The following is a 25790-nucleotide window of genomic DNA, read 5'->3' on the forward strand; positions in this document are numbered from 1 at the left end:
AATGAAGATATTTTATAGGTGAATCTATTGACACTTTGGAAGATAAGATATTTCCCAAGATCACACAGATATTAAATCTTAGAACCAGGGTTTGAATCAAGCAAATAGTTTCCAGGGTATCTACCTTTAACTGTCAGCTTCCTGCTGTTCCTAGATATGTTAGAAACAAGAGTGCTGTTGTCTGGTCTTCTTGTTTTTTTGACAAAGATTTTAATACAAGTAAGAATATATAGATTGGGGTTGCATGTCTTTATTGTGGGTTTTTTTGGTTTTCTTCTGGTTTTGTTGGCATGGTTTTTGCAGATTGCAAAACTGACCTAAACTTTTCACCCTTCCCCATATTCACATCACTTATTAAAGAATTCGTAGTTACTTTCATAGTTGTTGTTGTTTTTTCCACATCCCTTCTGGAAACTGGTTTGGTGACTTGCTTTGATGAGCAAAATGTGATAGAATGATGATGAGTCAGCTCACCATCCAGGCTTCCAGGGACATTGAACTTTCCATTCTAGCTTTCTTTCTGAACCATCTTGCCACCATGAGATCAAGCTGAGACATCCTGCTGGCAGATTAAAAACAAAACCAGACATGTTGAATAAAGCTAAATTACCCTGTGAGGGGCATCCTGAAATCCCAACCCCTGCCTGCAGGATGAGCAAGCCCAGCACAGTTGAGCTGAGAAGCTGCCCCTGCTAAGCAGCACAACTGTGTTAGCATCTAGCATCACCAGAAACAATGAAGTTATTGCTTTAAGTTAGTGAACTTTGGGGTGGTTCAAATGCAAAAATAGCTAATACAGTAGTGATCTGATGGTGGTGTTTTGCACTTAGTTGTAGAGTTCCAGCATGTTTAAAATTTACAAAATCTTCATTAAAAACAAAACAAAACTAAGACAAAAAACAGACTACAAGATACAAACAAAAGAACAAAATAAGAAAAACCAAGAGAGCTTAGTAACTCTCACTTCAGCTCCCTATTCCCTGCCACCAGCACGTCCCATGTTGATCAGTTTCTATGTTATAGTAAAGGCTATCTTAAAGCTGCAGGTTAGAAACTATCTAAATTTCTAGACATAGGAAAACCATGCTGAATGGATTCACCAACAGAAATGGTTTAGCACATTTCTTGATGCTGAGCATGTATACACAAGCTTTGTTTTATTTTTTGGTGACTGTCCAGACATATGACACTTCTTTTTTATTCTTCTATGGGGACCTTATGAATGGATTTGAAATATGATTGCCAACTAGGCTTAGCAGACCTCATAAAAGAAAAGCATGTGAGACTTATCCATCAACTTAACATTCCCATCCCCCTTAAATCACAGAAATGCTATAACTAGTATTTATTAGCTTGTTCATTCTGTACATCAATTACCTTAGGTCATATATGCTGCAGCTCCATCAAATGCATTAAATAGTTCCCAGTGGCAAATTCCTGGTTATCTTTAGCTCATGCTGTTAAGTAAGTTTCCACAGTCTTTATAGCTCCAGATTTTATTGTATTTTTAAAATGACTTGGTTTCAGTTGTTAAAGCTCAAGACATTGACTTAAAGGGAAAATACTTGCCAGCATGTGAGTACAGAATTTGAATTTTCAACTTTACCAAAGCTCGTGGGTTTGGGGCATCCATGCTATACTGAAGTTTCCCAAAAGCTGTTAGTTTGTATCTCTGATGTTAATATGTTACATTCACATATCTAATACATTGTTTGGATTTCTACCTTATTAAGACCTTAACCAGTTATCTGGCCTGCCTCATTACTCTTTATCTGAAGGGCTTTACACTTCATAAGCAAACTTGCTGCCTCTCTTCAATTTGCTGTTTTCTGGATTGTTTGACTAAAGGTGAAAGGACACCTTAGCTGCCCAGTGCCCAACATCTTTTCCACAATATCCCTGATCCCTTCCCTTTCTTCTCTTGACTCTTACTATGACCAGATGATGTTTCCATCCAATTGGATTATTATTGCAGGATACCTTTCCTTTGTCCATTTTTCTCAACAATATGAAACTTGCCTTTTTGAGAGGAAGTTTACTCTTTAAAAAAAAAAAAAGCATGGCCTGGCATGGGTGGCCATGCCTCTGATTTTCTATTTGGGAGGCTGGGATTGGGAGGATCAAAACTTGTAGCCATCCCAGGCAAAATGTTTGCAAGACCCCCATCTCCATCAATAGGTGGGCATGGTGGCATGTGCCTATCATCCCAGCTACAGTGGGAAGCCTAAAATAAGATTGAGATCTAGACCAGCCTGGGCAAAAAGCGAGACTCTATCTTGAAAATAATCAGAACAAAAAGGGCTGGAAGGGTGCCTTGGGTGGTAGAATGCTTGCCTAGCAAGTGCTAAGCCCTAACTAAGTTCAAACCCCAGTACTACCAAAAAAAGTATATGTGGTCAATTAAACTCAGTCACAATTATAGGATGAAACTATCTATGAGTATCAACCTGGAGTTTTATGATTTGCTTCAATATCTATAATGGTTTCTCAATCAGTGAAGCAAAGTAAAACAATTGCCCATGTATATATAACTTACTTTTTACAAATGTTGTAACCTTTTTATACGATTCCATTTCCTCTAGATAAGGGATTTTAAACTGCTCTAAATAGAAAAATAGGCCAATCAGTTAACATAATGATTCCCCTGCCTGCATTTTAAATTTTCTATTAGCATTATAATTTGCCATTTCCTTCATTCAGTTATTTTGAGAAAATCTCTGTTTTGCATTGACACAGCTTTTTTTCCAGGTGGTTAATTGTTTAAGTTGCCAGATAATTTTTCTACTACTAAAAACCTACTAGACCAGGATAGTTAAACTACATACATTTGTTTCCTCTTCTGTGCACATCTTACTCCTTAGAACAATGATTTATAAACCTTGAACAAACCCCCTCTAAACATTTATATTTATTTACTAAATTTATTTGTGTATAATATACAATAGTTATCTAATGGATTTATGTAAATGCGCATTAACTTTATAAAACATAAAAATGGAAATTGAATAATGAAGACGCAAAGTATTTTTATTTTCTAACATTCTTCCTAAATATCTTACACATCCCATTTTGGACATTCATGGCTTAGAGACATTAACTGCTGTGTGTTATTTGTCTGGTCATAAATTTTAATATCACAGCTGTAATGATGGTAAGTAATAACTTGGAAACTAAGTCATTGTGTTATGACTTTAGATTTACCATACATAGGTTAAGTTAAGATAATTTTCAATAGCTTTCAGTGTTATTATTCCATGTACTAGAAGACAGATACATTTCTTGCTATAGTCCAGTTAAGAAATTCGTGTCCCTTTTAAAATATACCAACTAGAATGTCCAGTTAAGAATTTCATGTCCTTTCTAAAAGATATCAACTAGAATCTCTTCAGCTTTTGAAATTGTTGAAACTAAGCACATTTTGCCAGCAGGAAAATGGTGCTTCACTGAACATTTTCAGTGGATTCTGACTTGACACACCTGGGCAAGTATACTGTAGAAGGATTTGAAGATGACTAAAAACAAAATAAAGACTTTATAGATCGAATATTTTATTTTCTTGCATATGTATAGAAAGACAAAGAAGAATGACTTGTTACCATTTTAATGCAATTATATGAGCACAGACAAACTTAATTCTGTTTAAAAAACTGAATTAGAAGTATTTGATATATTTTAATAAATTTTCCCCAGCTGTGGCTATCTTCAGATATTATATGTATGCATATTGCTTTGTTGACCAATAGTCTGTATAAGAATCACTTTAAGGGAAGTGTGTATGTATTTATATATTGATATATGCATGTATTTTAAGGAAGTTTTGTATAATACTCAGTGTCCCCAGGTGAGTCTATTGAAGATGGATTACAGACTCAGCTTAGATAACAATGTATAACTTATTCTTTCAAAGGAAAAACAATGTGTGTGAGAAATTTTATTTCAGGGTTCCTTCTAGAGATAGGAGCGAAAAATATTTATTTAAGGACCCGTTAGGTGATATTTATTTTCTGGTTACTACTGTAGCTATATGTGCTTCTCATATGTTCAATACACACACACACATGTGCACATTTTCTGTCAATCCATTGTAAAATTTTAGACTGTGCATAAGTAACAGTTGTCAAGTGAACCACGTATTGAATCAGTTAATTTGGATGTAACTTTTCTTTTGTTAGGAATAACAAGAAAAAGAGAGATGTAAATGACTGATTCAGTTTTGGTTTCTGTTACTAGTTTCCTTATTTCTATCCCTTCTTTTTCCTGCTGTTATACTTGTTTTTACCCTTTATTAAGGTTGTACTAGAGTGAAAACACTAATATTATAATAGAATATACCAGGGCTTCAGATCAACATGCTTGTGTTGAAGTTCCACCTCTGCTACCTTCTCTGATTTGTTCTAATCATTTCATTATATACCCTGTCCCCAAACTTTGGGTCTTAAAAAGTATAAATACAAGCCATAAACCGTTAAAACACCAAACACTTCATAAAACTGAAGTTATATATGTGTCCACCATGCAGACATAATTACTGCAAACATTTTGAAGTATATCATTCTTGATTACTTTTAGTCATAAAAATTACACATGTAAGCGCACATATTTATAAAATGAGATCATATTTTGTATTCTATTTTGCAACTTATATTTTTATTTTGATAATGTAGTGTGACTATGTGAAGGGAACCCTACATCACATTCTATTGTATATGTGAGCTTTTAATTTTTTCAATTTTAGACACTTTAGAACAAGCAGTAGAAAAGATAGCTTTGCACACTTGTGCTACAGAGGTATGTATCTGTAATTTCTCTATGTAGGATAAGTTGTCTCTCAATCGCGTCTGATTTATGAAATGAGGAGAAATGGAAAAGTGAATGGATTTAAAAGGAGGGGGAAAATTTTCCAGACTAACAAAAGCTGAAGGAGTTCATCACCACTAGAACTGTCTTACAAGAAATACTAAAGGGAGCTCCTCAAGTCGAAATGAAAGGCTACTAATTAGGTAACATGAAAATGTATAAAATATAAGACCTAAAGGTAAGAATATATTCAAATACAGAAAACTCTAATACAATAATGGTAGTATGTAAATCATTTATAACTCTAGTAAAAAAACTAAATGGTAAAAGTATTAGGAAAAATATATAAGTATACCCACAATTACTTGTGGATGAATATATATTATAAAAAGGCAGATTCTATGGGAGAATGTTGTTTAAATTATTCATGCGAGGGATTAATATACAAAATGTATAAGTAACTCAATAACAAGGAAACAAACAACCTAATAAAAAATGGACAAAAAGCCTGACTAGACATTTCTCAAAAGAAGATATACAAATGACTAAGACGTAGAGGGACAAAATGCTCAACATTACATCAACTAATACAAACTAAAATTCCAATGAAATGTCACCTCAAACATGTTAGGCTGGCTATTATTAGTATTTTTTTTTTTTTGCTGGTACTGGGGTTTGAACTCAGGGCCTCACACTTGCTAGGCAGGTACTCTACCACGTGAGCTACTTCATAGGCTGTGTATTATTAAAATCACGAAAAATAATAAGTATCAGTGAGGATGTGGAGCAAAGGAAGACCTTGTATTCTCTTGGTGGACATGTAAATTAGTAAAGCCATCATGGAAAACAGTGTAGAATTTCTTCAAAAAATTAAAAGTAGCACTATAATATGACCCAGTCATACCACTGTTAGGTATATATCGAAAGAAATGGAACTATTATGCCAAAGAAATATCTGTATTCATGTGTTCATTGTAGCATTATCACATTAGTAAAGATATGGACTTGAACTAAGTCTTCATTGACAAATAAATGGATAAAGTAAATATGGTATATGTACCAAACTGGAATATTACTTATCCTTTAAAGGAAGGAAATCCTGTCATTTGTGACAACATGGATGACCTGGAGTACATTAAATGGAGAGTAATAAGCCAGACACAGAACAAACACTTATATACAGAGGCTAAATAGTTAAAGATGTAGTAGTGAGTAGATTTGCGGTTGTCCAGTGTTGAGGAGTTGGGAATTGAGAATACAGAGATGTTGAGCAAAGGGTACAAAGTTTTAGGTAGACAGAATGAGTGAGTTCTTTAGATCTGTCATATAGTGTTCAGGCTTGCTCTTTGGTTCTTCATGAGTCCGTACTACATCTGTTTATTCCTAAAAGTTATTATTTAGACCTGTGGAGTTAAATTGGGACTCTATTTAATTCTATTTCATAATTCTTTTCTTAAAAACTAATCAATTATAGGGTACTGACAGTTCATTCTTCAAAATTATTTCCAAGGACAAATAACTTTTGGTGAAAGGGTTGGCAAGGAGGAAATGGGAATAGAAATAAAGAGAATGTGAAAGAGAAATGGAAATTAATATTTAGTACTTTAATTTCTGCTTTAAACAAACCAAAATTATATCATTATTTCAAAGTACCTTTTACCACATATTTGCTTAACGTGGGTTTCATTTCCATTATTGCATATAATATTTTATTTATATTAATATTTATTATGATATTTGTTTCCTAACTGTATCATTAGGAAAAACTATTTTTACTTGAGGTATTTTCAGAATTACAGTTGTGATGATTAGCAACTAAGGTAATAGATGTCAAATGACTCACATAAGTCCTGACGCACAGCACTCAAAGATGTTTATTCAAAAGCAGATTCTGAATCTTTCAATGTGAGCCACTGCTGCAATCTCAGCCCCTTCATTTTATGTTTAGGAAACACAATTCCGGTAGCATAAACTGATTGTTAGCTTGTTTTCTTGCTGAATGGATTACTAGCCTGATGTCTACATTTATAAGAGGGAATGTCTTTAAGTCCTCCTGTAGTGCAACAGCTATACCATTTGCAGAGGCTCTTGAATCAATCTTCTATCTTTTTGGTTTGTTGCCATTTAAGAACAGATGTCAATTACTTTCCTGTGTGAAATTTCATGACTGGACTCAGCATCACTTGTCTCTGGGCCTACAATTCGTTACTCTGTTGGGCTAGGTTGAATTTCAGGGTTCGGAAATTGCTCTATATCTCAGCAAGGCAATTCTGTTTGCCATATCCCACTACTTTTAGGTATAGAAAAGGACAATTGTGAATAGGAATATATAGTTTGCATCAGCATTTAATGGAACCCTCACTATATTTCTTCCTCAAGCCCTTCCCCATGACTCATGTAATAAATTGTACAGCGTGAGCTCCTTCTCTTTGTGATTGCTAATTTTCTCATTCTAATCAGGTACTGCTGTCAAAACTGTGGGCTCACAGTAATAAGAGCTCGTGAAGTAAATAGTAAAACTCACCCTGCTTAAATGATCTTTTGCTGCTATTTGCCTACGTTTTGTGTTTTCTTCCCATTCTTTCTAAGTAGAAGATTATCGAATTACTTCATTCTTTTGCTCTCACTAACCTTATATAGATAGAGCTGTTTATATCTCTAATCAGGCAAATTTAATTTTTAAAGAATATGAATTTATGATATTGGTTATAATATAGCTAAATATCTATCTATATTCTATAATTTACTTTAAAAAGTATTGAGAGTCTGAAAATATTTCTGATATCAGTGTGCTCATAATAAATGTTGGTCTTACCCATTTTCTTATGTTTTTGTTTTTTTTAATTCCATTGAATGATTTATATATGATCTCAACCTATAATGGAGAAAACTCATTTAAATAATCAGTTATAGATGATACAGTGGCTTGATTCTTTTCATTTTATTTAGGAAAATAAACAAACATGAACATAGACACAAAACATGAAGATGTACACACTTAGCTTTTTTGGTTAAAAATATGTCAGGCCTACTAAAAATAAATATCTCTTTCTCTTTTTGTCTATTGAAGGAGATGACAGGGTTCATTGTTGGGCAGCAGAGTATAAGAATAGACATGAAGTGAAATGATTTTTAAGAAGATTAGATATTGAAAGACACTCCAAAACATGTTATTGGAAGATCTGGAATAATATAGCTGTATAAAGAAAGAAATAAAACTCAAGGGGTACAGCATGGAAGCCATCTTCAATTTTCCAAAGGCTACCATGTGGAAGTGAGTTTGCTCTTTGATGCCCAACACATAACATGAGCACCAAAGGATGTAATGTTTTAGACCACATTCTCTGAGTTCTATTATAAATATTTGGGATTCTGAAAGTGTCTTTAATAAACACCACCCTCTTTTTCTACTTGTATTCTGAAGTTTTGGGGAACAGCAGCAAAGGAGTGGCAGGTAACGGTCAAAGCATTATCCTTATTAATGTTGGAGTTCAACTGGTGGTGTGGATGCCGACCTCAGACTTAGGCAAATGTCCTGTACTGAACTGCAAGAGGAAAGAGGGCTGTGCATTTTCATGTTGCTAGCTTTCATTCCAAAGAGGAGGAACATCAATGCTGAACCAGTTATGCCTCTTGATACATCTCAAATGTATCAATCATAAAAGCCATCTGTCTTCTGGAATATGAGTGAGTAAATGGGACAGAGAGAGTCCAGGGGTAGGTATATTTAAGAAGAGTACCTTTATATGGAAATCAGAAGTGAGGAGATAACCCCCTCCAATGATAAAGAAAGATTTTTTATCAGCACCTCCCAAAGTTTCCATGTACTAATTTTGGAGAGCTTTGCAGATTCATTCATTTGATCAATTATTATTCAGTGCATACCCGTTCTCAGGCTCTGTGTTAAATACTGAGGATACAATTGTGCAGGGAAATAAGTATAATTCCTCCCCTAAGAAGCTTGAAAGGGGAGAATATGGGGATCAGGGTAGACAGCAAGTTGGTGGAAATGTGGGAGAATATTAGGGGAAAAAAATCATTAATGCTCAGTGAAACTCAATTCCAATTCTAATTTTACAGGTCTGGTTTTTAGTTTTCAGTATGAAGATTTTCAGAAAGTTCCTGAGGAGTTCTAATGTGAAGTCAAGGCTGAGAACCACTGTGGTTAAGTGAGTTCAAATGTAGCATCATGAATGAAATAGATGCCTACTCATGTCTCAATCATGTTGATATTCTCAAAGCTGATGCTTGTTAATAGTGCTCTGAAATTTCTGTTGCATGAATAGACAAACTGGGTAAATCAATGATTCTTAACATTTTCTTTTGCCCTTAAAGTTCTTATTATTCTCTTTCATATTTGACTTCTAGATAAGGAGAAACAAATCTAACATGTTTTCTCTTTCACTCACTAAATTTTCACTTCATTGCTCTTCAGAGCTTTATTTTCTGGGAAGAATCCAAACTTTTCTTCTTTGTGATTATCAATGCTTAATCATCTAGAATAGTTTCAAATTGATTTCATAAGATGGATTTTGAATTAGGCAGATTGACTACTTTGGAATATTATATGCCAGAATTCTTTTTAACCTGCTGGTACCAATCCTACTCATTCATTGATTCATTCAACATGGTTTTATTTGCTTGCCTTGTTGCTGGTTATCTAGTAGTCTAGAATTGTTTAAAAATTCCATCTTCCAGAAAGATGATAAAAACTACAGAATTAAACATAAAATCTTCTAGGTTAAATCTTTTGTACCTTATGTATATGTAAATATATATATACATATATGTGTATGTATATATGTATGTGTATGATGTGTATGTATATATGTACATGTATGTATGTATACTATATATATATATATACACACACACACACATATATATATATATATATCTGCTAGGCAGACACTGTACCACTTAAGCCTTGCATTCAGTCTTTTTTTCCATTCATATACTGGAGTAATAAATTTAGATGATATGTATTTATTAAAAGATTCCTCTGTGCCAATTACTGTTCTAGGCATGTATGATACCACAGTAAATTAGACCATCAAAATTCCTGCTCTTAAAGAGATTGCATTAAGAAAGGTGGAAATGAAATTCAGTAAGTTAAACTGAAAATATAATTTCACATAAGAAATGTATTGTAAAGATAAAAACGATGGGACGGAAAGTGACTAGAGATAACTCATTGGTGAACCACTTTGGATAGAATGATCAGTTGGGGAAACATTTGAACTGAAACATAAGCTCTAATAAGAATTTGGGAAATAGCATTTTATGTAGAAAGAACAGTTGAATGGTAAAATGCTTGGTACAGTTGAGAAATGTATAGACCAGTGAATGCAGCTTAGTGAGCAATAAAGATGGATTGGCAAACAAATTTGTTCCTTTTACAAGTCATAAAGTAGAGTACTGAATTGGAAAAAATGTACAAGGACACTTACATTTCTAACAATATGGAAGACTAAAAACCCTAGATGAAAATAATAAACATACTTTTAAATTTAGGTCTAAGCTCACAAGAAAAGAAAGGAATTTCCAGAGGTCAGAAGTAAATAGGAAATTGGACATCAGAAATACAAACTAAATATAAAGCTTCTGATTCCCTATGGGAGGAGAAAGGGAGCACAGGTTGAAGAGGGTAAGTAACTATGGGGGTTGTGTTTTAATGGTCCTAACTATCCCAGGAGACAAGGCAGGCTTTTAGCCTACACATGATAGGGAGCTGAAATTAATAATTCATTATAGAACCAGAATCCATGAAGGGTTACAGCTTTACTTAAACAGTGAAGTAAAAAAAAAAAAAAAGTGCTCACTGGGAAAGGAAGACAACTAGGAATCCATTTTGGCCTGGGTGATGGGGGTTAAATAAACACTCTGAGAATTTGTAATCATAAGTTTGTCTTCAAGAAGGCCTGCTTTTATTATAGTGTGATCTGGGAAAGCATAAATAGAAACTTAAAATATTAAATTATCTTACCTAAGAAGAGAGGAGAGTGTTGGGCACTGGTGGCTGATGCCTATAATCCTAGCTACTCAGAAGGCAGAGAGCAGGAGGGTCACAGTGTGAAGCCAGCCTGGGCAAATAATTCACAAGAACCTATCTTGAAAAATGTCCTTCACCAAAAAATAGTGGCTCAAGGTGAAGGCACTGTGTTTAAACCCCAGTACTGACAAAAAAAAAAAAGGAGAATAAGATGAAGAACAATCACCCAGTAGGTTTCATATGTATCATTAATATGTGATTTCTGAAACAACAATACTTAGTATGAGGAAAGTATTCATCTATAAATGTATTCTTAACTTTAAATAATTTTAAAACATTCAACATAGAATATATTGAAATAAATGTAGAGTTTTTAAATGGTGAAAAATGATGAATAATAGAAAATATGTCAACATTTGGTCATTATGTGAAATACGATATGTTGAAAACAATACTATCGATCTACTACCAAGTATACTTTAGTTTTATTATCAGTGTGCAAATATTTACATAAAGGATTATCTATCTAAGGCAACCTTCCATTCTTTGTAGCAGGAGTGAACTTGTTCAAAGTACTCTGTATATGTCTGTACGTGGAATTATCACAGTGACACCTCTTTCTATGCTAATAAATACAAACATATACACATGCAAATGATATTTCAATATGCTGTTTTCTGTGGTAGTCCTTTTCAGATGGGTTGCTTTCTGACAGTGGATAAGTCAGGAAGAGCTGACATAAAGACTGAGCATCACAACATTGCTCCTGAGGCTGTGAGAACCTTACACTGCTCTGGTAGTCTGAGAACGAGGCTGTGGTCCAGGTGAGGTTGGCAGCAGGTATAGACACCCAGAGAGGACTGAGTAATAAAGGGATGCATGCAGCACCACTGAACACACATCACTAATCTCCTGCTGCAAGAATAGTAAAACTACTTAGCATTTATATGGAACTTCTAGATCATTAATTAGTTAACCTATGCAACTCCTCTATGAGAAGAGTATTTTTAGTTCTTTTTTGTTTCCAGATGAAGAACCAAAGACATAATGAAGTTAAGTAACTTGTCCAAACCCAAACTTCAAGTCAATAATTAGAAGAAATGTGGTGGGAATACAGAGTTTTTTAATTCCTACCTTGCTTAGTTCATAAAGACCATATAGTCTTTGAGGAAAGATGGTCAATTTCATCCACAGAGATAAGGGACCCTTTGCTACAGTAATTGGCACACTGTTCTACTAATAAGGCCTGCTTGGAATTGATTCTTTTTTTCAGGAGTTGATGCTTTTTGTTCACCCTGAAACTATAAATCTTACAAAACATCCACTGTAACAGCATTTAGAGGTTTTTGAGCTGAGATGTAGGAATTGCCCAGAGTGTGCAGTCATAATTTTCTCTGAATGTCGCACATTATAATAAGTTTCTAACTAAAAAAAAAAAATCATTGTTTTTTTTCTTAATCTTTTCAGATATAATCTAAAAGCATTGTCTTTATTCATCAATTATATGGAATTGCTATACATTTGGAAATTTGAAAAAATGATTAATTTTCAGGCAACAGAAGAGAGGCAAGATATGGAGCAAATGGGAATAATCTAGGGTTTTAGGCTTGGGGATTTCAGTATTGTACTTTCTAAATGGCAGAGTGGTGGCTACTGGGAATAAGAAAAGGCTGAGTAGAGGGTGGAAAAGAGTGCAAAAAATGGAGTCCTTGTCTTATTCATCTCCTTGGACATAGTCTATGATAATGGGCTTGATGGTTGGGAATGAGACATTTTTAAAGCTTCCTTTAACATAGTTATGTGAAGACGAAACCAGAATGGTGGAGAACAAACTGAGCAGAAGTCTTTGGTGACTGACTAAGACTAGTTTGAAGACAACCCTATAAGGATTCTCAGAAGCCCTTGGCAAGCATTTGGGAGATTGCAAGTGGACTACTCAGAGTCACAGCATGAATGTAACCATGACCTTAAATTTAGGGGAAAAGGCTAGTCAGGGCAGGGGATCTTTAGAGTTTACCAATGCAATAGTGTCTCTTCCCCTTTGCTCCCATCTTCCCTCTCTTCTGTACCTCCAAATTAATCATGTTTTTTACAAATTTCCAAATGAACAGCAATTCCATATGTTTGATTATTAATGATGATGCTTTTAGATTATAATTTTATCAGAAAAGGTTAATCAAAAAAACCCAATGACATGTTCCTGGTTAGAAATATTATTACAAAGTGTTGCATTAAGAGAAGAACATGGCTTTGGGATCAAGAGGTCTGGGTTCAAAGTTTAAATCTGTTATTATTTTAATTTACTGACATAAATTCTATGTATTTGTGGGGTACAATGCTGTATATATATGTATGAGTATAGATATGTTTATATATATATGTTGTACAATGATCAAACTGGAACAATAATCTTGAACAAGTCAACTAACTCAATTAGCATCAATTTCCTTAACTGGTAAGTAGGAGCATAATGGTACCTTCCTTTCATACATATTCTGAGGATCAAATAAGATGGAATATTCAACCTTTTTGCAACGTGCAATTTATAATTTGTGATTGCTACTCTTTATTGATTGCTTTGTGTTATTGTTTCAATCAATAACTCTAGGAGGCAGATACAATTGCTATATAAATTTGTATCAGTCACGATCCTGGTGATAAACAAATAGCACACTCCTATGGGACTCATCTGAAAAAGGGCTTAATAAAGGAAGTATTGCTAAAGTTGTGGACGTAGTGTAGGGGGCACAAGGGATAGTGAAGTGCTCTGGGGCTGCTAACAGAAGACACAACTAACCTAGGCCTGAAAGATGGAAGGAAAGAAGCAATGACTGAAAGCTAGAGAAAGCTGCATGGAGAAATGCACTGTACAGTTCTTGTAACCAGTGGTTGCTACTCCTAGCTAGTCTTAAACTATATTAGAAAGAGGAAGTAAGGAAATCAATACCATGGTATGAATCTCTTCCCCTCCCAATCTCTTGCCAGCTCTTTAGAAACCAGGTGACAAATGAGAAAACTGACGTAGTGCACTTAATGGGTGACAATATTTACAGATTTTCCTGAAATAGTACTCATTTCTACCCTTTTCTCTGGCTTAAATATTAATAGATTCCCCCCCTCTCTTGTATTTCCAACTATCTCATTTTGTGTGACAAAGTAGATAGGCCTTCTATCTGTACTAGTTTGCCTCTTGGAATTGATAATAGGATAGAATAGGAAGTTAGTGAATGTGGAGGGGGAAGTAGAAGAAAGTTTTGTAGATTAAACAACCTGCCCGAGCTCAAATAGATAACCAGAGATAAAATAGGTGTTAAATACAGGCCATCTAACAGCAGCTTTATTTTAGAATCTAAGATCTTAGCTACTGTTGAAAAAATAATACTTGGCCTACAGAGAATATTTATCTAGAGAAGCTTAAAAAAGGTTTTTTTTTGGGGGGGGGGTGGGGGGACTCAATGGCTTATAGCAGTCAGTATTATGGGAAGAATTTTGGTTGTATTGCTGAATCCAGCATAGTTAGAAATCATATTTTGTCATCATTATTACATTCAGTCTCTTAAGGAGACTCATAACTCCTTATGAGGGAAATGTAGGCCAAATCTGCAGCTCCCCATGTCAGGAGGATTTCCTGGAGGCCTTCCTTAAAAGAGGGTGTCAAATCTGCTCATTTCTACAGACCTCTTTAGATGTGCTAATTCAACACTCCTATAGATAGAAAACCTTCAGTTCACCCTATGATTTTGCTCCATTTCAGTCATTCTCCACAGTCCTTTAGTGGAGTGAATCTTCCTAATGACTTACACTTACCATGATAAGTGGAAATAAAGGCAGTAAAGAAAGTCCAAGGATGTTTTATTACTTTGGCTATTTTAAAATGGGGTTCTCCAGAGATGGAAAAGTTGGGTCTTACAAGGTAATGTAAGAGCTTCTCACAATCTGTAAGGGTCTCTGCTTTCCCTTGGACTAGCTTCTGGAGACTGGATCTGGACTGCACATGTCAATCAGAGCTTTCAACAGGAAGTTGTGGCTTATTTGAGAACTTGTTTATTTAAACTGAGGAGAGTGGGACTGAAGACATAGCTTAATGGTAGATTGCTATCCTGGTATGCACAAAGCCCTAGGCTTAGTCCACAGCACCAAACAAAATAAATAAACCAAATAGAGTAAGATTGAGCTTACACAAAATTGTTCTGGAAACAACACATCACTATCACCAGAAAAAATTAAATGGAGATGATTATACAAATACATGATGTATAACTTTTGGAAGTTCATACTAATTTGGTTATATATGAAAGAGACACATAGACATTAATACAAGGTATTGCAAAAGATGTGAATAGGACTAAAGATAATCTGAATATAATATTTGATATATACCTATCTAAATACATACACATGTATATATTAAGAGAAAGAAAGACCACCCTAAGTCATATATGTATTATGAATATATGCATACATTTATTTTAAGGGTGAATATTATAACAGAAGAAACTGGAGGTTTATTATCTGGGATCAATGTCATATTCCCAACTGCTTGAAGAACATCTGTACTTGGATGTTCTGTGGTTGCATCAATCTCAACAGAACTGAAAATAAATGTTTCCTCTTTTAATAATACATCTTTCTCCAAAGAACTCCAATATTTCCAATATTTCAGAGTTCAGAGAATTTTTGCCCAAGAGTCATTTAGTAATTTTTGGGATCTCCATGCTCACTTTAGCATTGACCAGGTTCTGCTGTTTCTTCAGGGCAAACTGGGCCCAGGGTGTGTTCATAGAAATTTTTGCTGAGCAAAGAGGGGAAAAAAGAATTACTGGGCAACTTGAAGACCATAGACTTTAAGGGTATATCAGAGGTGGCTCCCAAATATTAAAATAAGTTTGAAAGCCAATAAACTGTCCAACACACTGTTATTTGAGAGAGAAGAATCAAGTCTGAAGTAATGTGACAAATGCAGAAAACACAAAACTGGATTGAGTAGATTCAAACTGTGGGTTATAGATGGCATGTGACTGAGCCTGAGCCACTAACGCTTGACTTCCTATACACAATTTATATAACTTTATCCAAGTCTCATAATCTTATTAAAAATTAATGATCTAAGACTAACAATATCAGAGAGGGAAAATAAAAGTATTTTCATCTCTTAACTTAATGTCTTAATTGTATTCTTCTCTTTCTCCTTCAGCTTTTTATTGCAGTGCCAACACATCTGCGATAAACATCGAAGGGAAATTTTATTTTGGCTCATGGTTTCAGAGGTTTCAGTTATTGTTACAGGCCTGTGGTGAGACAGAACATTATGGTAAAAGGAGAATGTGGCAGAGAGGTTGCTTAACTCACGGCAGCAGAGAGAGAGAGAGAGAGAGGAGAGAAGAGAAAAAGAGAAAAGACAGAAAAGAGGAAATAGTGGCAGGGAGGGGTCATAAACAAGATATACCTGTCCAAGTCATGCCCCAAGTGACCTACTTCTTCCAACTAGACACTGCCTCCTATTCACCATTAAGCTCTGAACTCATGAATGAAGTAATCCACTGAAGGGGTTCAACTACCCCTCAATAGTGCCACCACATCTGGAACCAACCAAACCATAACATTGATTATCCTCACATTTCATCTATATCTCCAATTTTTTCCCATTGATTTCTTTCCATGTCCATATTAAGTTGTTCTGAGTTCTTACTAATGCTGTTGCCATTTGAAGACACATGGTCTCTTTCTCCTTTTCAATTCTAAAGCCTTGAAGAAGTAGCTGTGCCCTCAATGACTATCCTCCCTTGTTTCTCATTCTTTTGTCGCTAGTACATCTCCATAAATTTACATAAGATTCACTTCCCTGATATCACTGCAGACCTTCCTTAATACTAAATTCAATGACATTTCTCAGGCATGACCCTAAACTCATATATACATCCAACTAACCTCATTATCCAGGAGAACTCTCAAATTCTGGCTTTAATAATACATTACCTCTGGTTTTCTTCTTAATTCTTTCTCTGCCTCCTTCAATTGTTTCTCTTCTTTTTTGACTATTAGGGTCCAATCCTTGGCCCATGTCCTCTATAGTCTCAAAATGGAGTAATCTCACTTAATACCAAGATTCAATATCATCACCCTTCTGTGAACAAAACTCATCTATAGCCTTGACTTATCCTCTAGGTTCCAGATAAATATTTTGCCTTTTAGACATTTCCATAATGGTGGCCTGTCAATACCCCAAACTGAATATATCCACAACAGAATTCATTTTCATCCTTCCTAAATCTGCGTTAGTGCCATGGTCTCTATTTCAGTCCAGGATGTTATCACCTACTCGCTTTACATATAAGAAATCCTAGTTTATATATGGATAGCATCTTCTTGCAACTCAACTTTATGCTTAATTAATAATCAAGCTTTTACCTAATTTATTTTTTAAATAATTTATTAACAGTGCAAGGGAGTTTCATGTGAAAATTCCATATATGTATATAGTGTATTGTGAGTAAGTTCACCCCCTCTATTATATTCCCTTAATCCTCTTCTTCCCTTTTAAAAACAATACTTACAAATAAACCACTGAAGAGAAACATTAAAGAAGACATTAGAAGATGGAAAGAACTTCCATGCTTATGGATCAGTAGAATCAACATTGTGAAAATGGCCATACTACCAAAAGCAATCTACATGTTCAATGCAATTCCTATCAAAATTCCAATGACATTCTGCACAGACATAGAAAAATCAATCAGTAAATATACATGGAAACACAAAAGACCTTGAACAGCCAAAGCAATTCTGAGCAAAAAGTCTAATGCTGGAGGCTAACACAATGCCCGAGTTCAAATTATACTACAAAGCCAAAACAATAAAAACAGCATGGTATTGGCACAAAAACACACAGGAAGACCAATGGATCAGAATAGAAGATCTAGACATAAACCCATGCATCTATAGCCTACTGATCTTCAACAAAAGAGTCCAAAACACACAATGGAGAAAAGACAGCCTCTTCAACAAATGCTGCAGGGAAAACTGGATATCCACATGTAGAAGAATGAAATTAGGTCCCTGTCTTTCATCTTGTACCAAAATTAACTCAAAGTGGATCAAAGACCTTGATATAAGGCCTGAAACCCTGAAACAACTCCAAGAAGCAGAAGAAATACACTGCAACAAATAGGTATGGAGAACAACTTCCTAAACAGAACTCAAAAGGCTCAGCATCTAAGATTAATGTGACGGTATATGGTTGATGGACTTCAAATATCTATGTGAAACAGAACTAAAATACCTCTTGCAATTGCCTTAAGTGGGATGAGGGGGCTGAGGGGAAGAGATGATGAGGCAATGTAAAATATAAGTCTAATCGGAATTGTCACTATGAATCCCTTCTGTATAATGAATATTTCCTAATAAAAATTTATAATAAAATAAAAATAATACTGTCTCCATACATATATAAATAACACACTTTGATCCTCTTTCCCTTATGCCCTCTCTATTTCCCCTCCACCTCCCACTGAATACCCCTCAACTATGTCCCTTTTGTACTCAAGTCCCATTATTATTACTTTTATCTTTTCAGACCTAGATTCTGTGTGTGAGCAAAAACAAGCCATATTTAGCTTTTTGAGCTTGGTTTATTTCACCCAATATGACGATCTCCAGTTCCATCCATCTTTCTTCTTTATATTGGAGTAATACTCCATTGTGTATATGAACCACCTTTTCTTTATAAGTTTATTGGTTGTTGGGCACCTAGGATGATCCTACTGCTTGGCTATTATGAATAAGGCTGTGGTAAAAATGGGTGTGCATGTATCCCCCTTGTATGTTGAATAATCAGGTTTGTCAAATCTTATTTCTGAGGGATTCTTAAACTGTTTCCTCACTTTTGACTATTTTCACACCTCCCAGATGACCTTACTCCAAGTTGACCTTATCAACACTAGTCGCTCCTCCAGTTCCTTCTCACAATCTACCTTCAATATCGGAGCAGTGTTATTATTATCATGCATAGATCTGATCAACTAATTTATCTGCTCAAAAACCTTTATAACTCCTTATTTCCTTCTAGGTAAAGTTTGAGTTTTCTACTTAAGATTTTAACCTCCCCTAATTTTATACCTCTGGCATATATTGTATTGTTTTTACCAAGAAATAATCTTTCGCCACACCACAAACCAATCTTATATTCATGATGTTTCTACCTTTTTCCAATCTTCATTTTTCATAGTCGTGCAGCGTCCTCAAAAGCCTGTGTAATTACCTTTGATAAAATAAATACCTTTCTTTCCTGCATAGCTTTCAGACTTTTTTAAGAAGCACAAAATACCCTCTTGTTCAGTACTGCATTTACTGGTTTATGTTTGCAGCTCCAATTCCAGACTTTACATTCATGAAACACAGGACTGCCTAGTTTATCACATTTTACTGCAGTTCTTGGCATAATACCTTGTACATAAATATATGCAGTAAATGTTTATTCTATTAAATTAAAGTCTTATTGGTAGTTCATTTAAAATATGTATTGACTTTTCCATCCTTTTTATCCTAGTAATGCTACCTCCAATGGAGGATCCTAGACATTGCCAAATTTATATTATCTTCACAGACTTTCTCTTTCAACCCATCTTGAGTAAATCACTACTTTCATTATTATTCTCCACACCCAGATTGGAAATAACCTTGATTGGCTTCTATACTCTTCTTTCCATTTTCTACAGGTCTTCTGAAATCTCCATTTTCTCACTCTACAACCTAAACTTCCTACTTTTCCATACACTGCATTCTTCATACTGATTAGACCTAATTTCCCTAAATTCTATATATGCCATGTTAGTCCCACTTTCCTGCCTTTGCTTGCCTTGTATCATTTACCTGGAATATACAGCATTCAAATCATGAAAAATCTAGCTCAAATTTCATGTCTTCTATAAAGCAATTCCTCATTAATATTCTATGCATGACTGTTGTACTTAAAATCAGTATCATAGGTGAATAGTCAATTGTTGGTTTGTTTTCTCTCCAACAAGATTATAAGCCTGTGAGGCCAGGCAATATCATATACATATATATATACTGTGTTCCTGCCAGCTTTGTTAAGCACTGATGGTCATATAATGCTTAATAAATGCTTATTTCATAGTACAACTGAACAATATAATCCATATAATATTCATAAGGAGTGGCTTTTAGGACTCCCACGCTATGGGGTGAGTCACTCAACCCAAGATTCAACTAGACGCAACACAGGATTCAACTAGAAGCATCAGGCAGAATCTGCCTAACTCATTGAGCCAACCTCATCTGCCAATCCCATCAACCCTAATTATAATCAATGAATTCTATTAGTTTCTTAAACCTATTTCAAGAGAAAGTGCATTATACCAAGTATACCAAGCAACCATCATCTAGTAATAGAGTTATGCTCTTTCTTCATCAGGCTCCATTCTAGCCAGTCAAGCAGAAAGAACATTTTGCATTAATGTTCTCATAGAATTGTACAGTTTTCACTTTTTAAAACTTTGTTTCTTTGGCCAATTATATTATTCTGTAAAAACCTGTTAATGGTGTGTTTTTTTTAATCTGCTGTTTTTTGTTTTTTTTTTTAAAGAGGAATAGGAAGAAGAATGTAAAAGGAGAAAATTTTATTTCAAGGAAGAACCAACCTTGGTTCTGCAGAGCTTGTTAGATTGGAGGTAATAGAGAAGGAAAGGTGTGGGAATGCTGTAATCACTGCTTTTATGCTGTTATGCAGAACATTGTGCCTTTGGGCTATTTAAAAATACTTCCTCAATCCAGAAAGATGCTGTTATTCTCCACTCCTCAGAGCTCTGAAGCATGGTAACTTGAAATTTAATATGAGTATTAGGACGAGATTAGCTGTAGAAATAAGAAAGGCAAACACACTCTATTATCTGTAGCTGGCAGGTGAAACCGATGAGAGAGGTACTTACCAAAAGTGAACCCCTAAACTATGAACCAAAAGGAAGGGTTTAAAGGTAATTTTGAAAATGACATAAAATCCTCTCACATAGCTAAAACAGAACATTTGCAAAATGTTTTGTTTTTTTCACTCTTTTAATGAAGGAACTGGCCAGATATTACAATGAGTTCAAAGGAAAATCCAAGAGACAGATGGAGTTGTAAATTAAGGACAGAAAGGAATCTGTAAATGGGGGTGAAAGTAGCTACTGCTCAAGGTGGCCAGACTCAGTTGCAAATTCACTGGACAAAATTTACTCGTCTCTGGTGAAGAATGACTTTGCATTTCTCTCCGCTGTCTAAAGCTAGCAGGTTGTAACACAGCTGCTCTGCTCTGGAACCAGAATCATGTAGCCCAAAAGAGGGTTTGCTAGATAATGCATAGTTTTCCCCAGAAGCACTGATTTTTCTCTGTGAAAGACTTCTAGGGCAATATGTGAAATGTAATGTTCTCTTTCTGAATTGAGCAATGGGGATTTCTCTAAGTAACTTGTAAAGGAGAAGGTATTAGAAATGATCCTGGGTGAATGTTAGACTCACACCTAAAGGCCTGGTTCCTGTCTTAAGTTAATCTCTAAAGTTTAGCTCTGTTCAACCAGAGCTAAAGAAGACTTCTCTGCAGATGGAGGTGATATGAAATGCTTTCTGTCTTGCTACTACAGGCCCCTTTCCTTTTTCTTTTTTCATTGTTGTTATCATTATATTCCTCCACACTAAAAAGAAAAAAGACTGCTTTCATAGAACGATGGTTAAAATTATCAGCTACCAGCAGGTTGTTGAAGAAGGAAGACGAGGGTGAGTAGGCGGGGCTGGTTCCAGCAGCTCAGCCATTCTTAACTGGATGGAACAGGCTTGGTTCTGCTTATAGAATTAATCAAATGTCTTATATAGTCTAGGTCTTGTGTGTGTGTGTGTGTGTGTGTGTGTGTGTGTGTGTGTGTGATACTGGGGCTTAAACTCAGGGCCTACACCTTGAGCCACTCCACCAGCCCCTTTTTGTGATGGGTTTTTTTCGAGATAGGGTCTCTTGAATTATTTGCTTGGGGCTGGCTTTGGACCATGACCCTCCTGATCTCTGCCCCCTGAGTAGCTAGGATTACAGGTATGAGCCACTGGTGCCCAGCCTAGGTCTTAATTTTAAACAGTCACAAAACCCACAAACAGAATTTTCAACATTCAACATCTCAATATTGGTATTAAACTGATATTTGGAAAAATTCTTGAAATTGTGAGCTCGTTACAGAAAATCTCTATGTATAGTATGTGAACCCATTATAACACCTAAGGCCTGAAGCAGGGAACTTCACAAATGTCTCTTTGATGGTGATTAGAATATTTACGTTTGATAGTGCATCAATAAATACAAGAGACAGATGCACAAACTTTTCTACTTGTCAGTTCTGTTGATGGACTGCTCACTCAGGCCTAAAAACTATCTACTGTCCCTCCTTTCTCCTTCCTCAGCCCCTGCAAAACAAGGTTAGGCTAAGTTCTATTGTTTACCTTAGCTGACAAAGCTTACTATATCACAAAACTAGAAATAGTTTTAAATGGGCTCCCAGATGATTTTGTCACTTCCCCACCATATTCTTTTTGAATGGTGGTTGTTTTGGGATGCCTCTCTCCTTAGGCTCCATTACTCTTTCAGGAGTTCCTTTCTCAGAAATGGGTTATTCTCCTCCTGACATATGTTTCCTTCTCATTTCCCTCATAGGTCAGTTTCTGTACCTAGTAGGACCCCTGCAGACCAGGAAGAAGTCCACTTTTAATATCAAAAACAAAAAACTAAGGCCTTCCCAAATCCTGTACAATACCAGAGTGCCTATTTTTATATGGCCCACAAGCTAGTGGTTTAGGAAAAAGTAAAAATAAGAATAAATGAAATGTCAATATCGGTATTCTTAAATAAACCTTTATTGGAACACAGCTATGTTTATTTGTTTATGTATTGTAAATCAATACAAGGGGCAAGTAGACTTGCTATGACAGAGACCATCTGGCCTGAAATACTCCCTATCTGGTCTTTTACAAAGAAAGTTTGCTGATCCCTTTATCGTGCTAGAGAGTTTGGCAATTTATTTAACCTTCAGGTGCCTTGTTTCATTTGTGAAAGGAAAATGGTAACAAAGAACTTCCTCATAAATTACTTAACAGAAAGTGCAGAGTGTCTGGAATTCAGTGAATGCTATATAAATATTAACTTTGACCATCATTATTATTATTTACTTTTTATTATTTGTTATTTTATTTATAAGTGGTTCTGATCTCCATTAATGGGATGCTTTCAATGTGTAAAGTACTGTACTAACAGTTTTACATGGGATTTCTGTCTTTTCTGTTTTCAAAAACAAGGAAGCAATGGTCTAGTGAGGTTAAATAACTTGGCAAAGACTCTCAGCAAGTAAATAGATGCAAACTTATGATTCCAAACCCAAGTTCATTATGCCATATCAGTGCCTTTTTGCCACTGTTGGCTTTTGTAGTGGAGTCCTTATTTTCCCTTAACCAAATTTTATCCAGGATTCTGATTTCTCTAGTGGTTGAAAAGTATTTCTATCCTGTTGATTTGGGGTCTGCCATTCTGACTGCCCCTAATTTCCCCATTGGCCCTGAAAATTGTGGATCTTCTTGAACAAACTACAGCAATGGCTGCTTGTACTAGCATACTGTGCCCCTTCAAAAGCTTAGAAATTTTAGGCAGCATAAGAAGACCTCTTTTTTTGAAGGTGATGTGGTGTGAGGGTAAGAGGTCATATCCTATCTGAATATTCCTTAAACTCAACTGCTGCAATGCCATCACAATGAGAAAATGCAGACTCAATCACAGTGCCTCTGTTCAAACTACAGTTCTACTGTTTTCCTGCTTTGTGATGTTGTGCAAGCCATTTATCTTCATCGTGCCTTGACTTCCTCATTTATAAGCCTACCCCTAAAATTCATGCAGCCTGAGGAAGGAGTATAAATGAAGACTCACATACCATATATCTGTTTAAAGGCCGCAAACCAAGGTGGCACAGTTACATCTTCAGTCATCCTAGGAAGACAAAATCCATATTCAGAATTCTCAGAAAACCATGAAAGTGCATGGTGGCACCAAGACAGCAGGCAAGAAGCACATACTCCTTTCCTTTACCACATTTCCTTTACTATCACATTTCCTTTACAGTGAAGAGCTTCAATTGTACTTGCTTATATCACCCTCACTCATAATTTTGAATTGCTTCTGTAATTATCATAGATAGTCACCCTGTGGCCATCCTTTGACTATGAGCCCTGGCTCCTTTTGGGTGTGTCTGTTAGTCCCATAAATTTTTTGTCCAAAAGGGTCATGATTGAAGAAGGGACACAGCAGATCAGGGATCCTTCTTGCACTGGTCTAAGAGTGGTACTATTTATCAGTATATTAGATCATAATGGAGTATTGATTGCAGAATTCATAAGTTATAAGTTTACAGTGGGTAAAACAAAGCCAGTAAATGATAAGAAATATATATGTATATATATATTATATATTGATATAATCATTAACCCCACTGTCAGTGACTATAAATCTATGAGTTTGCATATAATTAATGAAGAATATGATTGGTCTTAGATAGATCTAGGGGCAAATTTCAATTTGAAAAGAAATTATATAAGATGGAATGAGCTCATGTAAGGTCAGTGTTGATTCTTGGTCCAGTCTTCTTTCTAAAACAACTAAAACAAAAAGATGTATATGAAGAAGTACCTAATACCATAGAACAAATAATAACTATGATGATAGTCTGATGTCTGTAGATCCATTAACCTCAGTGTCATTGAGCCAATGGCAATCAATTGAAGTGTAAACAATATCCTTCCAACCAAGTAACTACAAATTCTGTCATGTTTTGAGATTCTCCACTAGTATTCCTAAGGAAGGGAGCCATCTCTCCATTCTTTCTCTACTACCAGGCCTGTTAGAGCATATCTAAAGCAAACTGACAATTTTTAAAAAATGTATGTTTAACAAGTGACCTGAAGAATAAACAAATAACAAAAATTAACAAAAAACAATGCTAATATAACCAATGTAGAGATTTTTTAGAGTCTACTGATAGTGGCACTCATAAGTGCCATTTACCAAGTGAGTTATATGCTGACAAATTATTGCTGCTACTATTATTGTTATTTCTGTTTCACGGATGAAGATACTATGGCTCATAAAGGTTTAATGACCCTTTCTGAGGCCATGTACTGTCAGTTGCCAAGTGGGGATTTGAATTCAGAACTATCTGTGTCTAAACTATCTTTTTTTAACCCCAAGAATCTCTTAATATACAATATACTTGGAAGAGATTATATTGTATATACACCGTTGTGCCTGATGACTGCCACCCATTGCAAGGATTCCTGTGTTGTGGTGAATTTCATTTCAGTTGTTTGTGCTTCTCTGCATCTTATTATCTCCCTTTGGGGTAAATCCCTTCACTAACGTCTCCAACATGGTCTCTAGATTAACCTATCCAACTAAGTTTCACCCCAGTAACACTTTCATAAACATTAAAAATTCCCACTGACAAGTATATTTTAAAAATCCCTAGTAGAAACCACATTGCTGACTCTATACATTCTATAGGGTTACTTTACCACAGTCCTGGCAAACAAAGTTGTTAAATGCTTTCATTTCTTGGAAGTGATGGCCAGAATCAACTCTTAGACCCAACATTTTTCCCACAGACCTTTTTTTCCTCTGCAGAGCTGTGTCCTCTTTCATCCCATGTCTGCAGTGCCCCTGCCACCTGGCTGCTCACAGAAAGGAACAAATTCTAGAACATCACTTCCCAAGGTGAAGTATATCCATTTCAATCTCTAAATGAGGAAACTGCTGGTGCAGAAAATCACTAAACAAAAAAGCATCTCCTTCAAATGCCCTCATGAAAGAAGGACATATTCCCTGGCAATGGAATGAGGAAGTGAACAACCATTACAAAGAAGCACCAACACAAGGAGAATGTGCTCATTCCAAGTTCTGTGCTAGTCTCCCAGACTAGAACATTGGGGA

The 25790-nt window shown here is 35.4% G+C and overlaps 1 long non-coding RNA gene across 1 annotated transcript; it reads right to left on the reverse strand.

Annotated features, from left to right (window-relative positions):
• Positions 1 to 245: 245 nt before the first annotated feature.
• Positions 246 to 25566, reverse strand: LOC141415652 (uncharacterized). Its single transcript, XR_012440636.1, has 3 exons — positions 25468 to 25566; positions 23743 to 23798; positions 246 to 562 (listed from the first exon to the last, which is right to left on the reverse strand). It is a non-coding gene; the product is annotated as an uncharacterized lncRNA (long non-coding RNA).
• Between the last annotated feature and the right edge of the window lie 224 nt (positions 25567 to 25790).

The sequence above is a fragment of the Castor canadensis genome, chromosome 13 (assembly GCF_047511655.1).
Source record: "Castor canadensis chromosome 13, mCasCan1.hap1v2, whole genome shotgun sequence".
NCBI classification, from domain to species: Eukaryota; Metazoa; Chordata; class Mammalia; order Rodentia; family Castoridae; genus Castor; species Castor canadensis.